This window comes from Melopsittacus undulatus, chromosome 1, assembly GCF_012275295.1.
Source record: "Melopsittacus undulatus isolate bMelUnd1 chromosome 1, bMelUnd1.mat.Z, whole genome shotgun sequence".
Lineage (NCBI taxonomy): Eukaryota > Metazoa > Chordata > Aves > Psittaciformes > Psittaculidae > Melopsittacus > Melopsittacus undulatus.
In genome coordinates this window covers 150,332,595-150,359,651 of record NC_047527.1, presented here as the reverse complement: position 1 = coordinate 150,359,651, position 27,057 = coordinate 150,332,595, and the positions used below count along the sequence as shown (strand labels likewise).

The 27,057-nt window shown below is 42.1% G+C and overlaps 1 protein-coding gene across 1 annotated transcript in view; it reads left to right on the top strand.

Annotated features, from left to right (window-relative positions):
• Positions 1-27,057, top strand: part of CPNE4 (copine 4) — a 206,018-nt gene that overhangs the window by 124,456 nt on the left and 54,505 nt on the right. The gene's annotated exons all lie outside the window — the stretch shown is intronic.

The following is a 27,057-nucleotide window of genomic DNA, read 5'->3' as shown; positions in this document are numbered from 1 at the left end:
ACAAAAAGATGTGTGCCATAGCAATGACAATGTTACTGTAGCACATAGCACAGTCAGCAGAACACTGATGGTAGGGGTTTTGGAGCTTAGTGTAGAAAGTTTCATCTTCTTGTCACTAACTGGTGTTAAATCAAGGCTGAATCCAGTTGGTCATCTTCTAGTCAGGATTGAGGTTAATACCAAATTTAAAGTATTAGAGGAATGGCACTGCTCCCAGTGGCTGTTTGGTCTCTGGGACCTGATGTAAAGGACATTGGACCCAAAAATATGTCTTCTTTCCTTTTTTTACCCTACCAAATTGTCTAGTAATGTTTTCCCCTTGTTACTGCAAACCTTTCTTCTTTCACCATTGGAGCTGCACAACCCTGCAGAAGCAGCATTGTCATTTTTCACTCATATACTGCAGGATGTGCTATGCAGATGAAGAAAATGAAATGCCAGGTGTGTACATGCATGCCACAAAAGGGTGGAAAAAGTGGAAAGGAGTCTTATGAATGCTTGGATTTGTACTGGTCATACTGGTTGTGTTTCAAACATCAGCAGTTCTGTTACGGGATAACAGTGGTACTGGCAGTGTTTGAATCTGTGTGTATGGTATTGAGGGTGCACCAATAAGAGACCAGTATAAATGGTTATTTTTATATATTGCTTATGCCCATTGTAGCCCTGTTGGGCAAACAAGATGAGTCCAAGAACAAAAGAAATACGAAAAGAATGAGGAAGTTTTAGAAAATAGTAAGAGATGTAGCAAGGAAAAGTGAAGGATGAATTAGGTGAAGTACAGGACACTTAAGAGGCCAGAGCAGAGAGGTTGTAACAGGTACATCTGAGACACTGGGAGGGAGCTCAGCACCCCAAGTGGTGCGGGGAAGCAGTCCTGAAAGGTATTTCCATCTACTACTCTGCTCTCCTGAGACCCCACTTGCAGCCCTGTGTGCAGCTCTGGTGTCTTCAGCATAAGAAGGACATGGAGCTGTTGGAGCAAGTCCAGAGGAGGCCACGAGGATGCACAGGGGCTGCAGCACCTACTGTATGGAGACAGGCTGAGAACATTGGGGCTGTTCAGCCTGGAGAAGAGAAGCTGCGTGGAGACCTCAGAGCAGCTTCCAGTGTCTGAAGGGGGCTACAAGGATGCTGGAGAGGGACTGTTCATCAGGGACTGTAGTGATAGGACAAGGGGTGATGGGTTCAAACTGAAACAGGGGAAGTTCAGGTTAGATCTAAGGCAGAAGTTCTTCCCTGTGAGGGTGCTGAGGTGCTGGCACAGGGTGCCCAGAGAAGCTGTGGCTGCCCCATCCCTGGCAGTGTTCAAGGCCATGTTGGACATGGGGGCTTGGAGCAACCTGGTTTAGTGTGAGGTGTCCCTGCCCATGGGAGGGCGTTGGAACTGGATGATCTTAAGGTCCTTTCCAGCCCAAACCATTCTATGATTCTACCACTTAGTTATTAAATGGTCAGACCTTTTGTGTTTGGCATGTTCAGTGGGATTGAAACAGAGCTGTAGCAGATGAAATAGAGAATGAGGTGTAGGAAAAGTACAGCCCCCATTTTAAACTTCAAGCAAAATTAACAGTATTGGCTAAAGAGGGTTTCTAATGCAAATGAAGAAACGTAGAGGAGTTATTTATTATAGCATGTGTAGGATGACAGTAATGTGAAGTGTCAGGATAATGAGTTTGTTATCCTGGGAGGTTGCAATTTTATAAATATCCTGAGTGTATTAAATATCTGTAAGTTTATTGCCTGAAAAACAGAAGGCAGGCAAACAACTCTGTGTTGTATAAGCAATAGAGTTATTCTGCAAAGCTGAAAGGGAACAGAACTGTACAGAGCAATGGTATAGGCAAAATGTGAGATGCTGAGAGGCTGAAGAAGAGATGTAATGTGACAGATTGTCTGTTACACAGCCTGTCTGAAAGTGTACCTTACACAACCAGATGCAGATGTACCCTTGCACCCTGCTTCTTCCTTGGCACAGGGTCCCAGATCATCTGGTCCAGCTTATATCTGACAGTCACTTAGTTGTGCCACCCCTCATAGGATCTGCTTCTTGAGGTAGCTTAAACTGAAATGGGTAACATCCCTTAGTAATGCAACCATGTAAGCCTGAGACAAGAGATGGATCAGATTGCTGCTGCTCAAATGAAAGACAGAATTAGTGCAACACAGCCTTCACCACATTGTGTGTATGTGGCCTTTAAATCACTTAGATGAGAAAACCTACGAAGGGATGTCAAATGGAATATGAGGCTTAGAATGTCAGAGCAAGTGAAAAGTCCACAGTAGAGAAGTGTGGTTCTGGAGGGATAAACGTGCTTTAGTCTCCTTGAAATCAAGGCAAGAAGGTATGAGAGAGGTTGAGATTTCAGCTTGGGTAGAAGAAGATGGGTCTGGAAATAAAGGGTGGCTTTGAGCTATGAGAAGAGAGACAGTAGTCAAATTTGTTTGCATATGATCCTGTCAAAAGAGAGGCTAAAGAGGGAGAAGTGAATAGAAACAATAGTCCTTTAGGACTGCTTATAGAGAAGATGAGGGGAAAGTTAGTGCAGAAATGGATGGAGAACCAGGGTAAGATGAGTCTTATGAACCTATTGACAATTTTCACAGTAGTCTTGACTCTGCAGGATCTTTTTTGTCTCTTTCCTTTTGGAGAATGCATGTTTTTATTGGTGTGCCCAAGTGTTTGCTTTCGATACGTGGGTATTTGCCTGAGGCTGCAGTTCAGACTTTTGCAGGAAAGCTAAAAGTAGTAAGATTTGCATCAGATCATTCATGAATGCAAAAATAGTTTTAAATTAATTATGGCTGTCAAAGAAGAAAAACATTTGAAGCTTCTTTAAAATTCAGGCCCTTTATACCTTTTGGTGGGTGTAAGATAAGGCTGCTATGGTAGAGCAGCCTGCAAAATCACTTGTGTTTGACAGATAGCGTATAGTACTTGTCAGATGACTATCCTGTTTGCTTTCTATAGGGACTTTAAGTTAGGAATTTGATGGCAGCAAGGACAGAAGAGTGGAAATGACAAGAATTAGAGAGGTGAAGTATCTGTGATGGGTTTAGCACTGTATAAATGTTTATACTTCTTTTGCGTTGACTGAGCATTCCAGTCTTCACCCTACCATATTTTGGAACATTTGACTTTAGTTGTTTTGTTTCGCTTCATAAAGTATACAGCAATATGTTACTGCCAAGTGTTGAAGAATTCCCTGTGCTGTATTTCGTGTGGGGAGATTAAATGTATTCCAGCTGCCTTGCTGAGCATCAGCTTCTCACCAGGATTGCTTGATCACTGTGAACAGTAATTGAGTGAGGCTGGGTAGTTTTGTACCTGCACTTGCTGTTTTTCCTTTGCATACTCTGGAAGGCATAATCTAAGGTAAGCCTTTAGAAGGCACCAGAAATGCTTGGAGGGAAGTGTCAGCTCATAGACATTCTGCAAATCGGGGGAGTTCTTAGCAGCTGACACATTGCTACTGTCACTACGTGTGGCTCACCTCTGTAGGCTGTTTGGAGTTCTGAAGACTTGGTTTTTCGTCTCTGCCACTGAAATCACATGTGTATTGAGCTTAGTGGTCTGATTTGTGTTATGAAGAATGGGGATTAATGTGGCAAAAAGATACTAACACAACTCAGTTTAACTTACAGAAGTTTATTCTTTGTAAGTCTTGCACCCAAAGCAGCCTTTACACTGTATGGACATTTGAAACCTTCTTGTTCAAAATATCTGTTTAGAAAGATAAGATAAGCAAGGTCACTAAAATCAAAGCAACCAATAATTAGAGCCTGCCTCTTGAGTCCTTTGCCAGCATCCTTTACAAAGTTCTGTTGATTTGAATTCCTTATGGGCTTTAAAAAAACCCCAACTAATTTTGCTTCATTTAGCTGTGGTGCAGAGAGCAGTTATTTTTTATTCCTCTCAGGGTGCCTTGTAAAACTTTATTGCAATTATTGCTGCCCTAGGTTTTATTATGAACAAGATAGATTAGATTTATGAACCTACTGAGCTTTTCTTCCCAGACAATGAAACCATCTGAGAAGTCTGGTCACACTGCAGTGCCTGTCATAACTTCATTTAATGCTAACGGTACAGACAATTCGTGTATGGGTTGACGTGAACAAAGTACCTCTTTGATCCAAAAGCAGTGCGTTGCTTTTCTAATATGTAAAGAGGCTCAGTCCACAATGGTCATTACTGGCAAATCTGAGCAAGAAATATAATCCTTCCAAGAAGAATGTCCTGTAAAATATGGAGCTTTGGCATTCAAGTTAGGTTTCAGCATGGGAGTTATGTTGCTGTGAAAGGTTGAAATACAGGCTTGCATTGTAAGTATCTTCTAGCAGGGATTATCTCCTCTCCATCCAGTCTAATAGTTGCAGGCTTCCTCTTCTTCTGGGCTACACTGAAAAAATCCCTCTCTCTGGTTTGGTATTAGATATTGCAATACTTGGGAAGTAAACACCCAACAAGGTGCTGTAGAGGCACAAGCCAAACTGTGCACATGGCATGAAGTAAAAGAATATCTGCTGCCGAGGGTGTGCAGAGAGCATCACTGAAAGAAGTTTGGTTCATAAGTAAAAGAGACAAAATAAAACCCCAAAACTGGAAGACATTGCTGCAGGTAAAGTAATACGCTGCAAGGAGAGGGGAAGCATGTGTCATATCTGTATATTCAAGTCTTTAAGAAGAATATCCATTAAGTCTTTTTCTGCATCAATCTCTATCATTGTTGTCAGTTTATTTATTGTTTTGTCCCCTTCTAAACCTGATTGCAGGTGATAATCCTGATCCTGGGGACATTTATGCTTGTACAGTGATGAGTTGGACCCACAGCTGTGCTATTACATACATCAGGTCATAAGTCCTCTGTATACATGTACAGCTCTTTGCAGCATGAAGCGCCAGGACATTACTGTTACCTTTGGGTAACCATGAGAAGGTTGCCTCTTTCTGTGCCCTTCTAATGAGGTTAAAACCTGGGTCTGCCATTCTTCCCCAGTCTCCCTTATGTCCATTTGACTTCCTTGGTTCTGTCCATCCCACCTCGTGGAGTAGCTGTCTCTTAGCACACAAGTTACATGTTTGGTTTTCTGCTGTGTCTATCTACGGATACTTATAGGCCCCATTGTATCTACAACACGCTAGTGCCAGTGAGATGCATTCAGCATGTGATTGTTAATTCATTTCCATAGTAAGACCTTTGTAATACATTGGCCTTTCCAATGTTAATTTTCACAGGCCATGAGTTTTGTACGTTTCTGTGCTAGATCATTGTTAACAAGGTCTTCTTGAGAGCTCTGCACTTTGATTGAATTGATAGTCTATGTGGTGCCTGTTCTCCCTCGTTCATACTGATACATAGTGTGATCCTTGCTTACAATATTAATAGAAGAAACTCAACAGCCTACAAGAAAGATTTTAATGGAAAGAGGCAATCTGTTTATTTCCATTTCATTAATTAAAATGAGAAAATGATTATTAATTGAATAATCTCTTCCCTGGGGCCTGTTATGGCATTTGGGAGTGTAGAAGGTTGGTTCTGCCTCAGATAGTTGTAACCTTTGGTTTCCTTCTGCTTTCTTCAGTTTTGAGTTTTTCATACAAAATGATGGATCGTTAGGGGGAAAAAAAGGTTTCTTAAAGGTCTGTGAGTGTATTGGCTGTTCTGAGTTAAGGAAGAGCAAACAGCGGTGGGTTTTTTTCATGCTCTCTGAGTTATTATTGCAGTTTTCTCTAAATCAATAAGCTTTCAGTGACCTTTAACACGTGACTACAAGTCTGCAATTTATAAACTCTAATCCTTCAATACACCCTTAGTATCTCTGAAAGCCAGTGGTGAAAGTAACTGAGCAGAACCAGTAAAGAAAGCCAAGTAAAGCCTAAGAGACAAGCAATAAGTAATGCATTCAGACAAACCTATTAGTGCTTTTATTCTTGCACAGTTTCGCTGTCATAGAGTGCTTGTCTCTAGAAGCACTAATGTGGAAAGATACGGTTTATGGTCAACAGCAGTAATTTGTTCAGGATAAAAAGCATGTGGCACAAAGGGCAATTCAAGCACTGTCAAATGATGATTAGGAAAGCATGAACCAGAGGATTTCACACTGTTCCATAATAAAAGACTTCTTTGTTGTTGCTATTATCTTTGGGCTTTTATTTCCATGTAGAAATAAATGGGCACCAAGACTGAATCACAGCATAGGCTAGACATGATGGTTATTACTTGATTGGGTGATTTCAGTCATACCTGATTAACTACACAGTTTCACATTCTCCCCTTCCATTTACTCACAAAATGAATGCCAGTGGAGCCAATCATTCCCTGCTTGCTTACCCTGACGTTGCTGAAGAGGTGTTCTCATATGGAGTCCTTCTTGTGGAAAGTCTTCAACAAGAAGAAAGGGAGACTCAACCTTTACATGTCTTTCATATGAATCAAAAGATGCCTTTAGATGACTTTTTCAGGAAGTCATTTTCATTAGGTCAGGGAATTTTCCTGGAATCTTTAGAATAATTGTCTCACCCTTGGAGGTTGCAGATCTCCTTTGTCATTGGAATAGTTTATTTCGTAGTCATTTTAAGGATGTTACCATGTTGTGAGTTTCCAGAGAAGTGCTTGTGCAGCTGATAATTTCATATAATTAAAAGCTCCTTTTTGATGGTCAAAAGACACACACAAAATAGGTTTAAATATTGGGATGTGGTGTATATGTAATAAGTGGATAGAAATATTTGCAGAAGTGTGTACTGCATAAGGAGAGTAGCAGTTTTAAAACAGTATTCTGAGGGTGATATATTGGTTTGAGGGTTATTGTAAAATTACACACTGTGAAAGCCAGTTTCTGAAACCTTGTCTTGGTTCCATCTGGGATAGAGTTAGGATTTTCTTAGTAGCTGGTGAAGTGCTGTGTTTCGGATTTAGTGTGAGAACAATTCCAGTAACACAGTGATGTTTTAGTTGTTGCTAAGTAGAGCTTACTCTACAGCAAGGGCTTTTCAGTTTCCCATGCTCTAACAGTGAGGATGGGCATAAGAACCTAGGAGGTAACTTAGCCAGGACAGCTGAACTGAACGACCAGAGGGATATTCCATACCACAGAGCATCATGCTCCAGAATATGCTGGGGAGGGACTCTTCATTAGGGACTGTAGTGACAGGACAAGGGGTAATGGGTTCAAAGTGAAACAGGGGAAGTTTAGATTGGATGTAAGGAGGAAGTTCTTTACTGTAAGGGTGGTGAGGTACTGGAATGGGTTGCCCAGGGAGGTCGTGAATGCTCCATCCCTCACAGTGTTCAAGGCCAGGTTTGGCAGGGCCTTGGGTGACATGGTTTAGTGTGAGGTATCCCTGCCCATGGCAGGGGGGTTGAAACTGGATGAGCTTCAGGTCCTTTCCAACCCAAACCATTCTGTGATTCTATGATTCTATGATAAGCTGGGGGGAGTTGACTGGGAGCCACTTTTCACTGCTTGGATACAGGCTGGATATCAGTCAGTGGGTGGTGTGCAGTTGTGCATCACACGTGCTTAGTGAGTTTTATTCCTCTCTGTCTTCTCTCTGATATTACCATTGTTGTTGTTATTACTATATTTTACTTTATTTCAATTATTAAACCATTCTTATGTCAACCTACGGGTTTTATCCTTTTCCAATTCTCCTCCCATCCTAGTGGGGCAGTTAATAAGCAGCTGCATGGTACTTAGCGGGCGGCTGGGGTTAAACCACGACAGACATCCTTGCAGAAATGCCATTGGACCTCCTTTTCCAGTAAATGATTAATCAGAATACTACAATTCTTAATTAGAATACTACGATTCTTAAACGTTTATCTTCTTTTTTCCTTCATATTTCCCTTGTTCTCCCTATGCCTGTGGCTGCAGGCACTACACTGATCATTGCAAACTCAAGTGGCCTACTTCACAAGGTCTGCTGTGATTGTGGGGAATTTGCTGCAACTGCTTGCCCTGTTTTGCTAGTTTGGGTTAATCTGTAATTTAGCAATTGGCTTATAGTGCCTCCTGAATTGATGAATCACAGCAGTTTGTTTGGAACCCTGTTTTATCTGAGCAGGTCAAGGACTGATCCCATCAATCTTCATAAGCTCTGTGCCAGGTGGGGTGCAGGATTTAAGATCTTAAAACAAAGCTGATTAACTCCTGGGGTGTGTGATCTCAGCTCCCAGATTCCTTTTTTCCTCTTTCCTTGACTCTGTTCTTGATAAAGCAGTTGAAGATGCTGGGGAAGAAAATACCAGATTGCAGTGGAGATTTAGGAGAGAGAAATAGGCTGAATAAATGAGCTTGATCTCGGTTTTGTTAGAGTCAAGGGAACTCGTTCTGATGACTTTAACAGGCAGGAGTTTGTTTTCCCTTATTGTAACTGCTGGTTCTATAGCAAATTAACTGTCAGATTAATTAAGCTAGATTTGGGTTAATTGATGTTTGTGAAGTGTTGTGAAGATGAAAGAGCTGTCAAATGACAAGTGTTGTCACAACAATTAGGGGTGCAAGTGGATTGCATAAGGGAGAGATGGTCTGATAAACAGTGGTTAAAAGAGCTATCATTCACATGCCCAAGGGATTGGGCTGCTGGTGAAGACAGTGGTAGAAGGCTGAAAAGCTGGTACACATGATAGAATGGGTGGGGTAGGTGGGGATGGAGATCTTCCCCCATCCATTGGGTGACTCTGACCGAATTCAGTTGTTTGCCTTGTAAAAGGAGATCCTTACTTCCAGTTCCTTATCAGAGCTCCCTGGTTCTGTTTCTCTTTTGCAAAGTGAGAGGACTGCCTCCAAATAATCTGTACATTGCATTTATTGTGAGCTTTCTTTCAGTTGCTCAATTCTTACATGATTCCATCCTAAAACAAATACAGCCCTTCACAGCTTTCCTATGCGAGTCATCAGGATGAGGAATGGTCAGAAGAGTGCTCTCTTGCCTCTTGAGCTGGCTTTGAAAGTGAGTTTTAATCCCGTGAAATGAAAAAGAGGCACCTAGAAGTGTTGCTGACTGTAATCCAAATCAGAGGTGTCTGGTTCCTTTGCAGAGCAATAGCTGGTAAAGTACTAAATCCTATCCCTGGGACCACTTAAAATGAGACAAAGCAAAACCCTGGTAATGAGGATCAGTTCCATACTGGAGGGTGCGGCATAGGGGATGCTGATGAATTAAATCACCTCGGATCACTGTGTTGATAATGCCCTCAACACTCTACAGACCCCAGTATTAGCTGCAGAGCTGCTTACTGCAGCAGTTTAGAAAGCAGTGCTTTCATTTTGAATTAAAAGAATAAAGCAAAACTCTGCTTTCACTTAAGCAGATCAGGATTAAGGCTTAGACGTAACCATGTAAAGCAGCTGAATCCTATCATGGGTGAATTTTAAAGTGTTGCATATCTTAAAGGAAATCAGTCAGTCTCATACCTTTGTGTCTTCAGGACATTTTGCTGCGTGGCTTACAGTGTCTCATTATATTAAAAATGAGAGAAAATGAAAGTATAACCAGTTTTTCATATGCCTTTTTCATTTCTTTGGTTTGAGACTCAAAAGAATGGTGAAGGCAATTTCCCGACAATCTCATTTCAGACGCTCATAAAGTAGCAAAGCCTCACACTGGCTGACATAGAACCATATCACCATATAATCATATCACCATATAATCATATCACCGTATCACCATATAATCATATCACCATATACCCTTCATTTCTTTTCAGATTTATTTTTTCTACTGTGTAAATTGAAAATTGCACACTCATAGAAATTCCCTTGTTGTTAAATCTTGTAATACACGTGTTCTTTCCTCCGAACAGTGTATTTTCTCTACTTAAATACAAAGCTCACCTCAGGATTCTACTCATAAATCTTATCTTGACAGTTTATGTGCGAACATTGTGCCACGCAAAAATAGTTAAGCAGAGCAGATAATAAAATCTGTGTATTTTAAAAGGGAGCATTCTCAAGGAATGGAGCAGAGTCAAATGCAAGGCAAAATAATATGTTTGTTCCAAAAAGTTGCAGTAAGTATCTTCAGGGGCCTCATTATAAATTATAATTAATTATAAATTAATGCAGCATTAGGGCAGAAATAGCTTTTAAGTGTGTCTAAACTTTAATATTTTAGAAGATGTCTGGGTTCATAAAAGTCACTTGAAAACTGTGGACTTCCTCTCGCTCTGGCAATCTGTGTTTGTCCCTTCCATACACAGCGGTCTCTCTGGCAGTCTGTATTTATCCCTTCCATACACAGTGGTTTCCTGTACTACACAATCTGTTAAAACAGTTTACATCTGCTTTTTCTGCTTGCCAAAAGTACATTTCCTCCCAGATAGGTGACATGCTATATATATTTTGTCGTGTGTACACACATGGGTATAATGCACCTTATATACTGAATGGAGTGTTTTGTAATGAAAATGTTTTATCTGCCTTACTAAACCTAGATTAAGTGTGTTTAATGTATATGTTAGTGTGAGGTGTCCCTGCCCATAGCAGGGGGTTGGAACTGGATGATCTTAAGCTCCTTTCCAACCCAAACCAGTCTGGGATTCTATAGGCAGAAGCATGGCCTGGCTTTAGCCATTCCCATGCCAGTGTGGGCATGAAGAATTCACACTGGTTAAAGCCAACTACCTCTGTGGAGGGCAGAGGTGAAGCACTGGCAGGGTCAGAGCTGGGTAGCAGAATGTCCCATGTGTGGTTAGAATAGAGGCAGCAGAATGTCCCATGTGTGGTTAGAATAGAGGCTGTGACAGAATCAGCCCCCAGTAATACTTACAGACATTTGAGACTTGAGCCTGCTGCAGTATTGGTTTATGTCCTGTCCCTGAAACCTTGCCTTGTGCTGTACTGAAGCTGTGTTAAGAGTACAAGATAATGGCATTCCTCATCAGAATGCAGTGTGTGCTACTCCAAGCAGACTTATGAATATGTAAAATGTGCAGAAAATAATTAAAAATCACTAACTCATAATCATCTCGTGCACATTTTGAAATTGAGAATTGTGATTCCAGTAGCCTAAATGTGTTTTTTCACAGCACTTGAACCCCTAATCTCCTTAAGAGCTTGAAATTGTCAACACCACGTAGCTTTAAGGTGACCTGCAAAAGTAAAGCACAATATCGTGGTAATGTAATGTTCATTGAATGCTTTCCTAGGCTGACTTGCTCCCATATTCCTGGCTGTTCAGAGCATTAAGCATGTACTTGTAAAGCTGTTGACATTTGGGTTCTTTCCTTCGAGCATTAATGATACAGAAATAAGGGCCTGATCTGCCTTATATACAGCTTCTTGTGCTGATTTCTTTGGCTGTTTAATTTCCTGCCTTCCTAGAGAAAGCAGCACATCATTCCAATCACTGCTATGTGACTGTCATTGCTGCGTGCACAGAGACAGACTTGCCACCAAGTTTAAGATCCGGATCAGTTACAGGATAGATATTTAGAGGAGCATAAGAAGTAGAGGTGAAGTTTGGGGAAGACAAATAAGCCAGAGAAAAGATAACTTCTTTGTTAGTCTTGTACAGGCGAGCATTCCTTTATAGGCAAATAGCTGAGGGAAAACCAAGTGTTTTCTCTCCAGGATATTACTTGAAGCACTCTTTCATCTTCAAAGGCACGCAGAGCTTTGCCTGTGGTTTGTTGGGGTTTTGTTGTTAAATATTAGTGTTTCAAGGAGTGCAGCGTTAGCAGAGGCAGGCACTGGAATCCCTTCTACTTGTGTTATTTCGGATGTAGGATACGTGTCCCCCAGTTGCTGCTGCACTGATCCTTCACACCCCCAGATGCTACAGATACCAGTGAATTCTGCCAAACATAGTACTGGAGGCTTCCCTTATTTGTTTGCCAGGACTGAGGAATATGCAAAGATGCACATTCTGTAAGCACTGTTCTGTTAATAGCTGCCAGGAAGGATCTCTTTCCTTCACCTTCCATATTGTTTCTGTCCATCAATTTATGCTGCTCACAGGGTATCCATTGGTACAAGTCTACACAAAATGCAGCAATACCCTGATCCTTCAGTGATTTTTAGATGTGTGCTTCCACTTCATGTTCTGGAGAGAAATACTTGTGCAAGTCTGCATACAGTCCTACAATGGCAGTCCTGCAAGAGCACTTAGTGAGTAGCCTATTTATGCCAACACGATGCTGTGCTGAAGGAAAACCTCGGGACAGCAGTGTGTTCTCTCCTCTTTTCACCTATCTCTTTATGCCTAGCATATGTCTCCTAAAACCAGCATGAATACAAAGGGAAAATCAAAGTGCTTCAGGATTTTCATCCCAGCCTTTTTCACCAAAACTTGCTGCTTGGTTCAGCTGAAACAACTTGAATCTGTGACAATTTTGACAGGCTCTTCATCAAAAGAGGTCCCCTCAGCCCCAGATATGTTTCTCTTTTGTTAGTCAAAACAGCATTTCATAGATACATTTTCTTCTCTTGCTTAACAGTTTAAAACTGGGAACGGAAAGCACATGGCTTTTTCTGTTTTGGGCTTTGGGTTGGGTTTTGAATTGCTTTGGATTAAATGGGAAAAGTTTATGAAACACATTCAAGGTGAGGTTGGATGGAGTTTTGGGTGACATGGTCCAGTGTGAGGTGTCCCTGCCCATGGCAGGGGTTTGGAACTGCATGATCTTAAGGTTCTTTCCAGCCCTAACTATACTGTGATTCTGTTTTGCAGCCTTCAATAAAGATAGCACCTCACATAGTGCTGTTCCTGTGCAAGAGAACTGGATAGTGGTGAGCTCAGGGTGACATCCCTGAGGGAAGGGCAGGACACTGTCAGCATCTTTCTGTTCAGGTGCTTGCTTCAGGCCCTTCATGGTTTGTAGAGGAGTGTGTTCCAGAGGAATACATTTCATATAGACAAGATCTGCACTTCCCTGCTGTCATGTATGAAAAGGGACCACCAAGCAGTCATTTTAATGTTCTACCTCGTATGTTTTGTACATTAAAGTATCTTGAGATTATTCTGGGAATCTAAGTTACCTTGTAAGTTTGGAATGGTACTTGAGAACTTCCACTACCATTTTGTGATAAAGTACTGGTTTCATCTACAGGAGACAGTGTTAGTAAAATACACGTTGCAGCACTGCAAGGAGCAACTGCATGTCCATTTACTGTCATTTCTTACAACACAGAAACATAACCACATTTGAGCACAGATACTTTTATTCAATGAATGTGAACAGATTGTTGTTTTGAAATTAATTGTGCTTGGGGTTTATAAAACAGCTTCATACCTGGCTGGGTTTATATTCCACTTCGATATCTTAAAGGCTGAACAAGCTGCCTAAAGCTTCTCTGCCTTGAGAATCAATTTTTCATGTGGCACTACCATGCTCGTAATAATTCTTTAGTGCCTTTTCCTGTTCCAGACCTCCATGATTTTACCTATAAAAAAAGAGGTAGCTTGGAGAAAAAAAGCCCCTCAGTTTATTTTCTCTCCTTCCTCTCTTCCCAACTGAATAAAGCTCCAATTGCTCTGAAATAGAATTGTCACTGGCTTTTTTCCTGCTTTCTTTCTGTTTTGCAGTTGATGAAAAGCTGTTCTTGTTGGCCCTGCTGTACTGAAGCATCTTAGAGAGGGGCGTTTGTTTTGGAACTGAGGAGTACTTCTGATTAAGTCTTGGTTTGTTGGCCCTTTTTTAACAGAGAGTGTGCAAGGTCCTGTTCCTCTGAACACAGTAGTCAAGCAGCAGGCAGCTTCTTTGCTCATACTTTCAAGTTCTTTTCTGCTGAGCCAGACTTATTTCCCTGCTTTGTTTTTGGCTTTCCAGTGCTTTCTTTAGCCCAGCTTCTCCTCTGCTATCCTGACTCATCTCTTATCCATCAGAGATAAAAGAGTGAGACCCTGTATTCCGAGGGGGTTTTCTGAGAGGTGATGTGAATCTCCGTTTCAGTTCTCTATTGCTTCTTTGTGATTTCCAAAAAGGGGCTTACTTGTTTCATCCCTTTCTCAGTGTTGAAAATGGCTATTACAGATCAATGGTGGAGCCCAATCTGTCGAGAAATACTTGATTTTAATATTTATATCTGACCTTGTTCCTACATGACTCAAATCTGGTACAAACACAGGCTCAAGCCTCACTTTTGTTGTGGTTTTTGGTTGCTTGGTTGTTTTTTTCTGATACCTGAGGGCAATCCCATATCCAAAAAGGATAATACTTTGGAATATTGAGGAATGGTAAAATGCTTTAATAACCATTTCTGTTTCAGTGCTGACATCATGGTTAGCCAACACAGTATCAGCACTTCTGAAGCCTACTTTTTTTCCTACAGATTTTATTAGTGTTATATTTAATTCCAAAGCCCCTTGAGAAGTCCTTAGATATTTTATTATACCTATTTGATTAATAGCATACATAAAGCATTTCAGTGAGCGACTTAAACTGTAGCTGGGATGAGACTTCAGATGTTCTTCAGGCCTGGGTCTGTATTGGATAATAGACCTCCCTAAACTGCAGGAGCCATCCCCTGGAAAAGATTAGTGTAATTAATTACATGGCATTCTGCTGAGACTTTAGCTCTAGATACCCCCAGATGATTATAAGTTATAGAATAATTTAGCCTGGAAGGGACCTTAACATTTTGAATTCCAATGACCTCATTAACAGTATGAATACATACAACTAGGGAATAAATACGAAAGACATTTTGATATCCAGTCCCTGTCCCTAAACTGGAAGTAAACTGAAACTATGTGATCCAAGTATGATTCGAATGCTTTTAACTGGAATATGCTGGAGATCTGTGACTAGGTTTTGAAGGAAGGATTGTTGAGCACCTGACCTGAGGCGGTCTGGGAAGATGGGATGTTTCAAAGGGGTACATTCTCTGAACTTCCTGAAAAACCTCCTGTGGGGTCTTAAGTTGCCGAATCCCAGACTGGTTTGAGTTGGAAAGGAGCTTAAGGTCAGTGAGTTCCAGCCCCCTGCCATGGGCAGGGACACCTCACACCAGACCATGTCACCCAAGGCTCTGTCCAACCTGGCCCTGAGCACTGCCAGGGATGGGGCAGCCACAGCTTCTCTGGGCACCCTGTGCCAGCGCCTCAGCACCCTCACAGGGAAGAACTTCTGCCTTAGATCTAACCTGAACTTCCCCTGTTTCTCTTTGAACCCATCATCCCTTGTCCTATCACTGCAGTCCCTGATGAAGAGCCCCTCTCCAGCATCCTTGTAGCCCCTTCAGATATAAAAAAAATTGGTTTGTAAACTTATCTCTGTATCTCATCTTTATTATTTCCTATAGATATATGTATCTAGGCCCCTTCTGTACCAAAGTGTCTGTTATATTGACTGGCTTGTTAAAACAGGGGCAGGGATCCTTCTTCCTGGTAGAGGCTGTTCAGTTGTCTTTGATGCATTCCGATGGTATTTTTCAGTACTTCTGAAAGACAGGATCTTCTAACACAGTGACAGCACATCACTAAAAGACACTTCCACTAACTGCATGTGATTTTGTATCTTCAGCTAGTATGCTGTGGTAAGAAATAGCTGGGTTTATGTAAGTGAATGAAAGATTAGAATTAAAACCACTGAAAGGAGCACCATTGTTCAAAAGAATGAATCAGATCTCAATGAGTTATGCAACTGAAATAGAAGCATGACATTTTTGAATACTATTGCCTACCTTCTATTCAGGTTTTCCCACTTTTGGGGATGTACAGAGACATTTTTCATATGTGAGTTGGGACTTCAGGAGGTCAAGCTTTAGAATGGTAGATACCTGCACCAAGTCTCAAACACATTCCTGGTTTAATGCAGGGACATCATCACAGAGGCAGCATAGCCAAGAATTTCTGCACCTTAAGTCCATTTTTTCCCTAGTGCCAGTGGCCAGGAAGTATGGTGATGTGTGCTTAAATAATTTGATGGAGATCACATCAGTGTTAGAACCAGGGCACATTGCCACTTGTTCTTGAAACTCAGCAGGGTTGTAAGTTGGGTGCTAAGCATCAGCAGAGGTTTTCCATAGGTGATTGTTCACTAGAAGAGGTTGCTTCAGCTGCATCTGAAAATTCATGTAAATGCACCTTATGTTGACAGAGGAATATTTTAAGCAAGGATGGGAAAGTCTGGTTACAATGACAGGGAGAAAGAGAGATTAGCATTCCAAGAGCTGCAGAACAGCTGGCAGAGATGTGGAAAAGCCGTTTGAATACAAGTCATTCATATATTGGCTAATTGCAAGCCGATTTTACCAGTCTTTCTATTGAAGATGCACATTGTATAATTGAACTGGGAGGAATGAACAAGAGAAAGGCAGAGGCGATATTTAAGTGCTCTCTTTTGATGTGGGAAACTCAGGTTCAAAACCTTGCCTTAATAAATATTTAAACATCTATGCAAAGTGAAGCAGCTCCAACAGAGAAGAATGAGAGGCACCGAGCAGAAGCATAGAATGGCTTCTATCTCAGTGGATAAAGCCTGGCACTGAAAAGCAGGAAAAATGGTGGAGCAGATAGTCCAAGCAGAAAGTGCCCTATGCACAGGTCAGAAACACTGTTTTCTGTTCCCTCCCTCAATCCCTAAGGAAAATGTGAACAGCCTTGGGTTTGTCCTGATACAGAAGGAGGGAGGCTTCTGAAATCATCAGAGTCCTCCAGGAAAACAGTTTTCCCCATGCTCTCATGAGACAAAGAATTCTTACTGACTAATGCTGTTTAGGACAATTGTATCAGGGAGGATCTTATTGATGTGCAGTATAACCAGGGTATTGACTGAAGCCAAGAATGAGGACATAGCATGAGGAACCAACAATGTTTAAAGAAAAGATTCCCTTTAAAAGGAGCAACAGCTGCTTCTTGGAGACCCCTCATTAGCCTATCAGCAAAAACACTGCGTAGCCAGCTTGATTGTCATAGTATCACAGAATGGTTTGGGTTGGAAAGGACCTTAAGATCATCCAGTTCCAACCCCCTGCCATGCATGGGCAGGGACAGCTCACTCCAGACCATGTCACCTAAGGCTCTGTTCAGCCTGGCCTTGAATACTCTCAGGGATGGGGCAGCCACAGCTTCCCTGGGCAACCCATTCCAGTGCCTCAGCACCCTCACAGTGAAGAATTTCTGCCTTATCTCCAATCTGAACTTCCCATTTCAGTTTGAACCCATCGCCCCTTGCCCTGTCCCTGCAGGGATGAAGAGTTCCGCTCCAGCATCCTTGTAGCCCCTTTCAGATATTGTTTCCTCCTTTTAATAAATGAGCAAAACCCAAAATGCACAGAAGTTAACTCCAGGCCCCAAATTATTCTAGGGGTTCCAGACACGGCCTCTTGTGCTTAGGTACCTACAGGTCATTTCAGAATAGGAAGCATTCCGTATGTACATTTTCTGACTGAGTGCATCAGTAGGATGGTGAGAATTTAATTCTGGGTAACAAGTTGACATCTTTCTGTGAATTTCAGTTTATTTCAGCTCATTCTTGCATAGTGCAATCCAGAAATGAAATTATGACTTCAAAATGAGCAATCCACTTCCAGTGTGAGATCTGTTTTCAGTGATTTGAATCTTCAGTAAGAACCATGCCAGCTCTTTATATACTACTGGGATTAATCCTAACACTGTTCTTTGGGCAGTCAGAAAGCAAAGTCTATGACAAATATTAAAGATCTTTCTATCCTATATGATCTTAGCTTGTCTGGAATCCATATTTCTGTGATTAAGTACTCAGTCCCATTCATATAAAAGCTTATTTAGCCATTTCTCTTTATATTTCCTGAGAGGTTCCATCCTGGATTTCACGTTTTCATTTGTGAGTCCCCACTGACTACTCAGCCTCACCGTAATATCTTTGCTGTTAACTGCCTGAGTGCTAAGTAACAATAGTTTTCCTACATCCAAGGGAGGTCTCCTTGGGACAGTTTATGTAGTTATGGAATAATTGATCAAACTGGTAGCTGTGGGCCAGCTTACAGGGAGAGCAACAGCTATTACTGACTTAGGAAACTCCTCCCAGTGATGCTGCAGAAACCTGAAAGACATAGAAGCTAGTGGCTGACATGCTGATGCACACCTATGTGAAGTGAATGCTTTTGTGTGCTGTACAGCTTTGCATGCTGGTCTCCTTGCCAGCAAGAGGTACCTGTTTTGAGTGCTCCTCAGAAGTCTCCTGGGTGAATCAGTGTTTCTATACACAGCAGAATCATGACAAATTCATGTGTATGCACATGAAAGTTAAAGTCTGCTGACTGCAGAGCTGCTGTGGTTAGTGTGCAGCATTGGGTAATTAGATTTAAGACATGAACCTAATGTGTTTTTCACATACATCATAACACAAAAGAAGTGGGTTTTGAGGTTCCTCTTTTTCCAAGGAGCTGTGCAAAACCAGTGTCATGTACCTGCCAACTCCACCACAGACTTTTTGTTTCCTATACATAGGATAAGATCAGCTTTTGGGAGGATGGAAGTTGTGTGTAAGATGGGTTCCTGGTACACTGCTTGCTCCTTTTGTTAAACATGAATATACTATTTCTACAATTCCATCAGTACTTTTGTTAGCAATATTGTCTCTTTAGTAACATTACCCAAAATGTCATGGATTGATTTTTTCATCATTAGATCTGCTCTTCTTGTGAGGGCTCCATCCAAAGGCTATTGAAGGTCAGTGGGACATTCTCAGCTGGTGTAAATGATACAGCTCCATTTACTTCCGCTAATGTTGACAGTTTGCATCCCATGATACCTCCTAATCTTTGCCTCAGAGAGAACAGGTTTTCCTGTATATGACCAGTATTAGATTGTGTTCTTTATATTCACAGAGTATTTCACTAAGTAGGTTAAACTCCTCTGTTTTGCCTACTTGTCTCAGGAATAATGTTGTTTCATTTCATAATGACATAATGGTGCCACCTGCAGTCCAGAGCCTTATACAAGTGGCTTCAGATGATGTGGTTCACAATAATAAAAGCATTGAACACAGTAATGGGCAGGATAACAACAGTCATTTGTAGAAGTCACTGCATTTTAAGACCTGTTTTCTTTCTGTTCCCATAATAAAAGCTTGAATTTCTTGCTATTTTCCTTGAAAATGAAGTCAACAAGACCAAAAATCTTTGTACGGGTGATTTGTGAGGAACAAGTAAGCTCAAAGTATTCTTTGTAGCTCTTCATGATACCAAGTGTGCAGGAACCTGCTAAAACACTTTAGTGCAAATGTCAGTCCCTGTGCATGCATCAGAAATCTGGAAATCTCTTTATTAGCAGGGTAAAGTCAGAATAACTGGTTAATGTTGTTCTTTTGTGTCTTCCTTATCTGTCCATTCAGGGACTGGTCAAGGTAACCTGGCTCCTAGTGCCAAAGGATTCCCAACTACTGAATATTCTGCTATGAATTCCTCATTACTTTTAATCCATGGGTTTTGACATGGTTTTCAGTGCTTTTTCTTCCATCTCCTTTTCACAGCTGATGCAGTTCATTTATGCTTTACATAAATGTATGGAAAGTGGCAACCTACACAGACCCAATGTGCAAACATGCCACATGTTTTGGGAGACTGGGAGAAGGACAATGATGAAACAGAGGAGCTGTTCCAAAACCCTCTCCGTTCCAGCTGCAGTTGTTTGATAGGATGAACTTGGTATTTATAACTGAGATTTTCAATTGCTTTTCTTTATGGGTAGGTTGGAGACAATATCTGCTGATCACTTAGAACAACCACTTTGCTTTGCCTCTGTTCTTCTCTGGGTAGTGTCTCTTTTTTACTGATACATAATCATTGCTTAATAGCTAGCCTATTGATACCTGTATGTGTTTTACTTCAGTGTCCTTCTTTAATCATAGTGAGATAAATCACCCACATTAGGAGGATAAACGGGTTATAATTACATAGAATGAAATGATTGATTCTCCTTCTTCTTCCATTGGTAATTATTTTAATTATAGCTTCCTAATTCACCTAGCAGAGTAATGAAAGAATGTCCACACCTACATCATTTTCCTGAATATGAAGGAAATTGCCCATTAATCTGGCAAAGTGGTCACAATTAGGGAATGAATTATCAGCTCTGCTTTAACTGGGCATCTTTTTAGTCACCTCCAGTTATTTGTGGAGGAGTTTGGTCATTGATGCAATCTGGTTGTACATTCAGAGAAGATATCTAGGTATCTGAGCACTGTCACAGCCTGCCCTTTATTTGGAGTACAAACATAGAGCTCAGGCTTTGAAAATCTGGGTTTAGAGTGCTAGCTTCCCTCTACTGAAGTTCTCACGTTCTCAAAACACTACAGTCCTTTGCATTCTCAGAACACCCGAGCCCCTGCTGACCCCAGCGGTAACAGACATTGCTGCTGCTTGTCAAAACACTGATAGGTTTATATGCTATAAAGTACTCCAGCATCATTGATAATTGTAGTATTTTTGTCCCATTGTACTTTGCAGAATTCTTCAGGCCGGTGTGTTAGTGGGTGGTTATAACTTCAGAGCAGGCATACTGAAGCATAGAATCACGCACATTGGAAAAGCCCTTCAAGCTCATCCAGTCCAACTGTTCCCAGCCCTGCCAAGGCCACCACTAACCCATGGCACTGAGGCCTCGTCTCCAGCTGTGTGAACACTTGCAGGGACGGTGCCTGCAGCCCTGCCCTGGGCAGCCTGTTCCAATGCCTGAGCACCCTCTGGGCAAGGAATTGTTCCTCAGCTCCATCTAAACCTGCCCTGGGGCAGCTTGAGGCCATTTCCTCTTGTCCTGTGCCTTGTTCCTTGGGAGCAGAGACCGACCCCACCTCACTCCATCCTCCTGTCAGGCACTTGTAGGGAGCCATCAGGTCCCCCCTGAGCCTTCTCTTCTCCATCTGAACCCCCCAGGTCCCTCAGCCGTTCCCCATCTCTCTTGTGCTCCAGGCCCTGCACCAGCTCCATTGCCCTTCTCTGGCCCTGCTCCAGCCCCTCAAGGTCTCTCTTGGAATGAGGGGCCCAGAACTGAACACAGGATTTGAGGTATACATGAATCATGTATGAATCACAGGCAATCAGCCATTTTCTTTCATTTAATCTCATTGCTTCAGGGAACTGATTTGAAGGGGGGAGAAGGAAACAAGAAATTGGCAGTTTTCATTTTATTCTTATGCCAGGGAAGTGAAAGGATTTAAAGTTGCTCATCACAACTTGGTCATCTTCAGTAACGAAAAGGGGCTAGACCTGGATTTTCTTCAGCTGATGAGTGATGTTGGTGGAACAATAAGTGATGAAGGTCTGAGCTCTCAGTTGCTTTTAACACAGGAACTGAAGTCTCATACATGAGCAAGCCTCCATCCGCCGCTGTTAGGCAGCCGTCTCTGGGGGTGAAGTGTGGCATCCTCTTCAAGAGCTCATTGGACTGCTCCGTGACAGCTCAGGGCAGGAAGCAGCAAATAACACTGTTCCAGCCTGAACCGCAGGGGTTGGTGAGATGTAGAAATGTAATTGCTTGTGCTGGAATCAGGCCAGTAAACAGGGTCAGCTCTCTCGTCCTTTAAAGAAGTATTCTGGCACATCTTAGGCGAAGCAGCAGCACTTGGAGTTGAAGCAGGAATGTTTTGCAGCAAGCTTCGATGCCATTCTGAATCAGGAGGGTTGTCCCTGTGCTGAAACCCCACACTGTTACCCTGTTGCCTAAGGGTTCATTCAGATAACATCAGTGCCAGCCACAGGGTGTCTGTCTTCACCAGTATCTTTTGCCAAGATCTTTGGGGTCTGGTGAGCATGCATCTCTGCTGCCTCATTCATACGGCACTGATGATAGCCATGTGTCGGTTTCTTTGGTGTTAATCTTTATTTGACAGTTTTGAAGGAGGACAAGTGGTTGGATATAGGATTATTTTCAAAACTACCAAGTATCTGTTAGAAATGTGGTAGTTTAATGGAAATAGAGAAATACCAAAGATAAACTTGATCCTCAACAACATTATTGTTTGTTATCACTGGAGAACATGCAAAGAAACAGAATTTGAATGGATATTTCCTTCCTGATAATGTTGAGCTTCTCACCACTGATTCTGGGCACTTTGGGCTCTTAATTTTGCTGTGATGTGAATATGTCAGAGCTTTGTTGAGGCTGTTTAGTCCCAAACTTCGAACCTTCACTTACTCACAAGCAATTGCTCACAAGTGGGAAATGGGGTAACAGAAACTCTTCTAACTAAACCATTTCACAAAACTCATCCTCTGTTTGCAGATGGGTCAGAAGAGGAAGGGAGACAAAATTAATGAAATGAATTACTGTTTGCACGTGCTTTGCTTTGCGTATTGGGCAAACAGATGTCACAGCAGCGATGTAGGACAGCTACTTTCTAGAGCCTTCTGTGTGCAGTAAAGTATTTGTCTCTTAGAAACATTCTTACGCTCACAGAAAGATGTCAGATTCCTTCTTTTAGTTCATGTTTATGTAGCAAAGTTTCTTTACGAGTCAGTGTTGTCATGTTTCTGTGCTCAAGAAGCAGGGAAGGATTGGGTTTGAGCAAGTTTAAGATTTTTAGTTGTCGGTTTGGACCGCAGATATGTAATATATGTGGTACTATATATGATACTGTGGATACTGGAATTTAGAAATTTATTCTATATTCTTTACATTAATACAGAATTAAATATGCTACATGATAATTTACATGTATGTTTCACAGTGTTTCATCTTCTCCATAGGAGAAGAAGCTGGCCTCACTGGGTGCTACAGCAAAGCATTCAGTTACCTCATTAGGTTTTCATGTGGTTTCGAGATCATTTGATCCATGTGGAAACCTCAGTGGTTCCATTTCCTGCAGCATATTTTCTGCACAGGTTTTTTCCCCTTCCTTCCATGGCCCTATCTGTACAAAATGTACTTTCAGAGGAGACTGCTTTGTTCAACCCATCCATATATGCCCATACCTTTGAGTTTGCCAGTCACTGAGGGTAACTGTGGTGCTGGCACCTTTGGTTTCCAGCCTGTTCCTTCCTGATTTTCAAGAGATGTTGGAAATGAGCCTGATTGGCAAATGCAAGAGCTCCCTGTTCATGTGCCAGTTTTCCCAGCGAGCTCACCCTCAAGTTTCCACCCCAGCACAAAGCATGTTTGCTTATACAAGGTGTCACATCCTTGGTTACAGAAGGAGATATGTCTGGAAAATATGGAACAGTTACTGAGAACTCATAATTAGGAGAACATTTATTAAGCACTTGAATGGATCCAAGGGGAATACAAATAGAAAAGGAAGTCTGTGTGGATTTAAACAGGCAGTTAATAGTATCTGTTAAAGTCCTGTTTTCTACCCAGTGCAAGAACAAAACCCAGAAACTAGGTTACTGTAAAAAACCCACAACCCTATAAAACAAAACCTGAGCAATTACATAGAAAACATTGTATTTGTCAACTATATTACTGTTTCCTAGTTTTAGCTTGTTCACAAGCTTCCAAGAAACAGGAAAATACTAATATTTAGCTGATAGGAAATCTCTTTAGAAAGATCCAGACACTATGTCAAGATGTTAATTTAACTCTTACTGGAAACCTCTGATTGCTGCAGGAGCTTGTGGCAGTGCAGGGGTTTAGATTCTGCATAGAGATGCTTTCAGCATCCATACAGGAGACTAATTCAACACTAGGTACAACAAAAGCAGTGAGGCTGCAGGTTTTGGTTTTAAGTCCGTAATCTATGAACTAAAGAAGAGGAGATGTAGAGTAGCAATAGTGTGTTTGTGTAGAGGCACTAACTGAAGCTCAGAACAACAACAACAAAACCCCAGAAGTGAGACCATTTACACCTCCTGATGACTGTTATAGTGAGTGCAAATTATTCAGCAGAAGGTTCACTAACACCTTACCTTATGAGGTATGGAACTGTGACCTTTATTCTCAGACCTTCATCCTTAAATAAAGCTCAGGTTTAACATTTAACCTTGGCCCTTGTGTTACTTTAGCCATTTCAGTTCTAGTGTCTTATGGGCTGTGTCTCTACTTCATTTAGAAATCTCATCTCTTCATTTTCCTTAGGAAATACGGTGTGGAATGTTGCTTTAATGAACATTTAGAATTGCTTCACATTTCCTGACTGATTTCTTGCCCACTTTCTACTAAAATCTTTCCATGTTTCAAACCTCTGTCGGTCTTAGTTTCATAAGTTACCCATAACTGGGAAGATCCACCTCCACTGATGTTTGTGCTGTGGTATCATCCACTGAACAGAGCGACCAGTTCAGGGCCATTAAACCCAATGCTGTTTGCCAGGTCATTCTTTTGGAATGATATCCAAGAGACATGTCATTGACTCACCCACTGATTGACAACGAAAAGAACAGTGTAATTGGTCACTTTGTATAAACACTCATCATTATTACAAGTGGTGTTTGGGGACATAGGCATGCTGCTTGGTTGGGAAGAGCATTTTGTATTCTTTCTGCTGAGTATCATCCTTTCCTGCTTGAGATATAAGGCAATGGTTGGTTTTTATCTGCAAAACAAAGCTAGTAGGCTCTTTTAGGAAGGGAGAATAGACAGTGGGAATCGTGATGAATTTCCCTGTTGTGTCTGCAGCTTCTCCAGTGGGCACATAGAGGGGCCTGCCCATGAGCAGTGCCTTTTCTTGCTATGCAGGGAATTGTTAGCTAAATGAGCAAAAGTCTCAGTGGGATTGATGTGCCCTCAGCAAGTTTGCTGATGACACCAAGCTGTGTGATTCAGTTGATACGCTGGAGGGAAGGGATGGGATCCAAAGGGACCTTGACACACTTGTGAGGTGGCCAGTGCCACCTCATGGAGTTCAGTCAAGCCAAGTGCAAGGTCCTACACCTGGGTCAGGGCAATCCCAGGCACAGCTGCAGGTTGGGCAGAGAAGAGATTCAGAGCAGCCTGAGGAGAAGGACTTGGGGGTGTTGGTTGATGAGAAACTGAACATGAGCAGCTTCAGTGTGTGCTTGAGCCCAGAACCCCCCCGTGTGCTGGGCTGCATCAAAAGCAGTGTGAGCAGCAAGGCAAGGGAGGTGATCCTGCCCCTCTGCTCTGCTCTCACGAGACCCCACTTGCAGTTCTGTGTGCAGCTCTGGTGTCCTCAGCATAAGAAGGACATGGAGCTGTTGGAGCAAGTCCAGAGGAGGCCACGAGGATGCTCAGGGGCTGCAGCACCTCCTGTATGGAGACAGGCTGAGAACATTGGGGCTGTTCAGCCTGGAGAAGAGAAGCTGCGTGGAGACCTCAGAGCAGCTTCCAGTGTCTGAAGGGGCTACAAGGATGCTGGAGAGGGGCTCTTCATCAGGGACTGCAGTGATAGGACAAAGGGTAATGGGTTCAAAGTGAAACAGGGGAAGTTCAGGTTAGATCTAAGGCAGAAGCTCTTCCCTGTGAGGGTGCTGAGGCGCTGGCACAGGGTGCCCAGAGAAGCTGTGGCTGCCCCATCCCTGGCAGTGTTCAAGGCCAGGTTGGACAGAGCTTTGGGTGACATGGTCTAGTGTGATGTGTCCCTGCCCATGGCAGGGGTTGGAACTGGATGATCTCAGGGTCCTTTCCAAGCCAAACCATTCTGTGATTCTATAATACATGTAAGAAGGGAAGGTGCTGTGAGGTCGGTACACTGGTTTATCACCACTGACAGAAGTTTTGGAAGATGGGTTCTTTTGCACAGTGACAGAACTAAAAGGAGGGATACTCATGAGGAAAACTGCCTGAGATATATTGATAACCTCACAGTAGGAGCCTTAGGGTGGTGTTTGGAGAAAGTTTTGCTGTTATGTTTTGTTACTGTTTTTTTGTATATCGTATTGTATGTGAAAAAAGTTGTATGTTATGTTATGGACTATTAGGCCAAAGACATAGGCTCAAAAACTGGAATCTCACTGACTGGGATAGAAAGTCATCATTTGATATTTGGTTTAAGAATGCTCCAGCCTGATCTCTCATTTGTTGGTCAGCTAAGTCTTCATGAACACAAACAGGATGCTGAAAACTTGTTCCGTGTCTGTGTTCCTTATTAAATGGCTAAAGGGGTCTTTTGGATGGCGTAATTAAGGAAAAAATACTTGTAATTAACATGGAGTTTTTTGCCCTTAACATAAAGGAACTGTAGTTTGTAACATATTTATAGGCATGCATTACAACTACAGAGCTCCATCTTAGACCAGTGCACAAAGGAAAGTGAATATTAACTGCAGTTTCTTGTATCCTTAGTGAGGATTTTGTTGTATAAGCCTAACTGTGACTGCAGAGTAGAAGCTTATTTATGTTGTTACCATCAGTGACTGCAGAGTCACTGAAAATCCAGTTAAAGCTGGCCCTCAACTCATACAACTCATAGCACATTGCTCTGTTTCAGAGGATTACCTCTGGGGCTCATTTGTCGACACTGAACAGGGTGAAGGATCTATGTTTGAAGCTCCTAGGCACCCTTGTAATACAAATAAGGGTAATCAACAAGCTATGGGTTTAAGTAATTGATTTTGAAGTGACCCTAATGGTTCTTAGGTGCTGTGAGCTGTCAAGAAGAGGCAACATCCAACTGTAAGGATTCCCTCTTGTCTGAGCCACTGCCGATGGCTCAAATCTTCAGTAGTGGTGTGGAGAGACTGGCTTGGTGATGGCTGGTCTGTAACCTGTCCCTGTTTTCATTTGGCAAGGAGTGAGATAGGCTCAGGCTGCTGTCATATCACAGCCATCAATAGAACAGGACCACTCTGGTCTTGAATCAGAGGATTTACCACATCCTGTAGGAAAATATAAATTCTCCTTCCCTTCACTCTTCTTTCCCAAGCAGGTTATTTTAAATCCGAACTTCCCGTGTGTTTAGATCCACAGGAAGATCAGTTTTATTTGTGTTTTGACTGTGTCTTGGGTGCTATACTTATTGCAGTGTGACGATGGGAACGCTGACTCACTTCCCATTAACCAAGGGGAATCTATCGATGCGTGTCAGTCTCAAGTCTCCTTCAATAGGCAAAGGATCTGAATCCAATACAACCCCGTCAGCTTTTAACATATTGATTACTACCATCTCTGTACAGGAGGCACAAAGTTATTGATGAAATCCTGGCACTTGTTGAAGTCTCATTGCCTGCAATGGAGATTCCACGAATGCTTATGAAGCAAACAGCTGTGCTGAGGGACTCATGAGTCTTGTA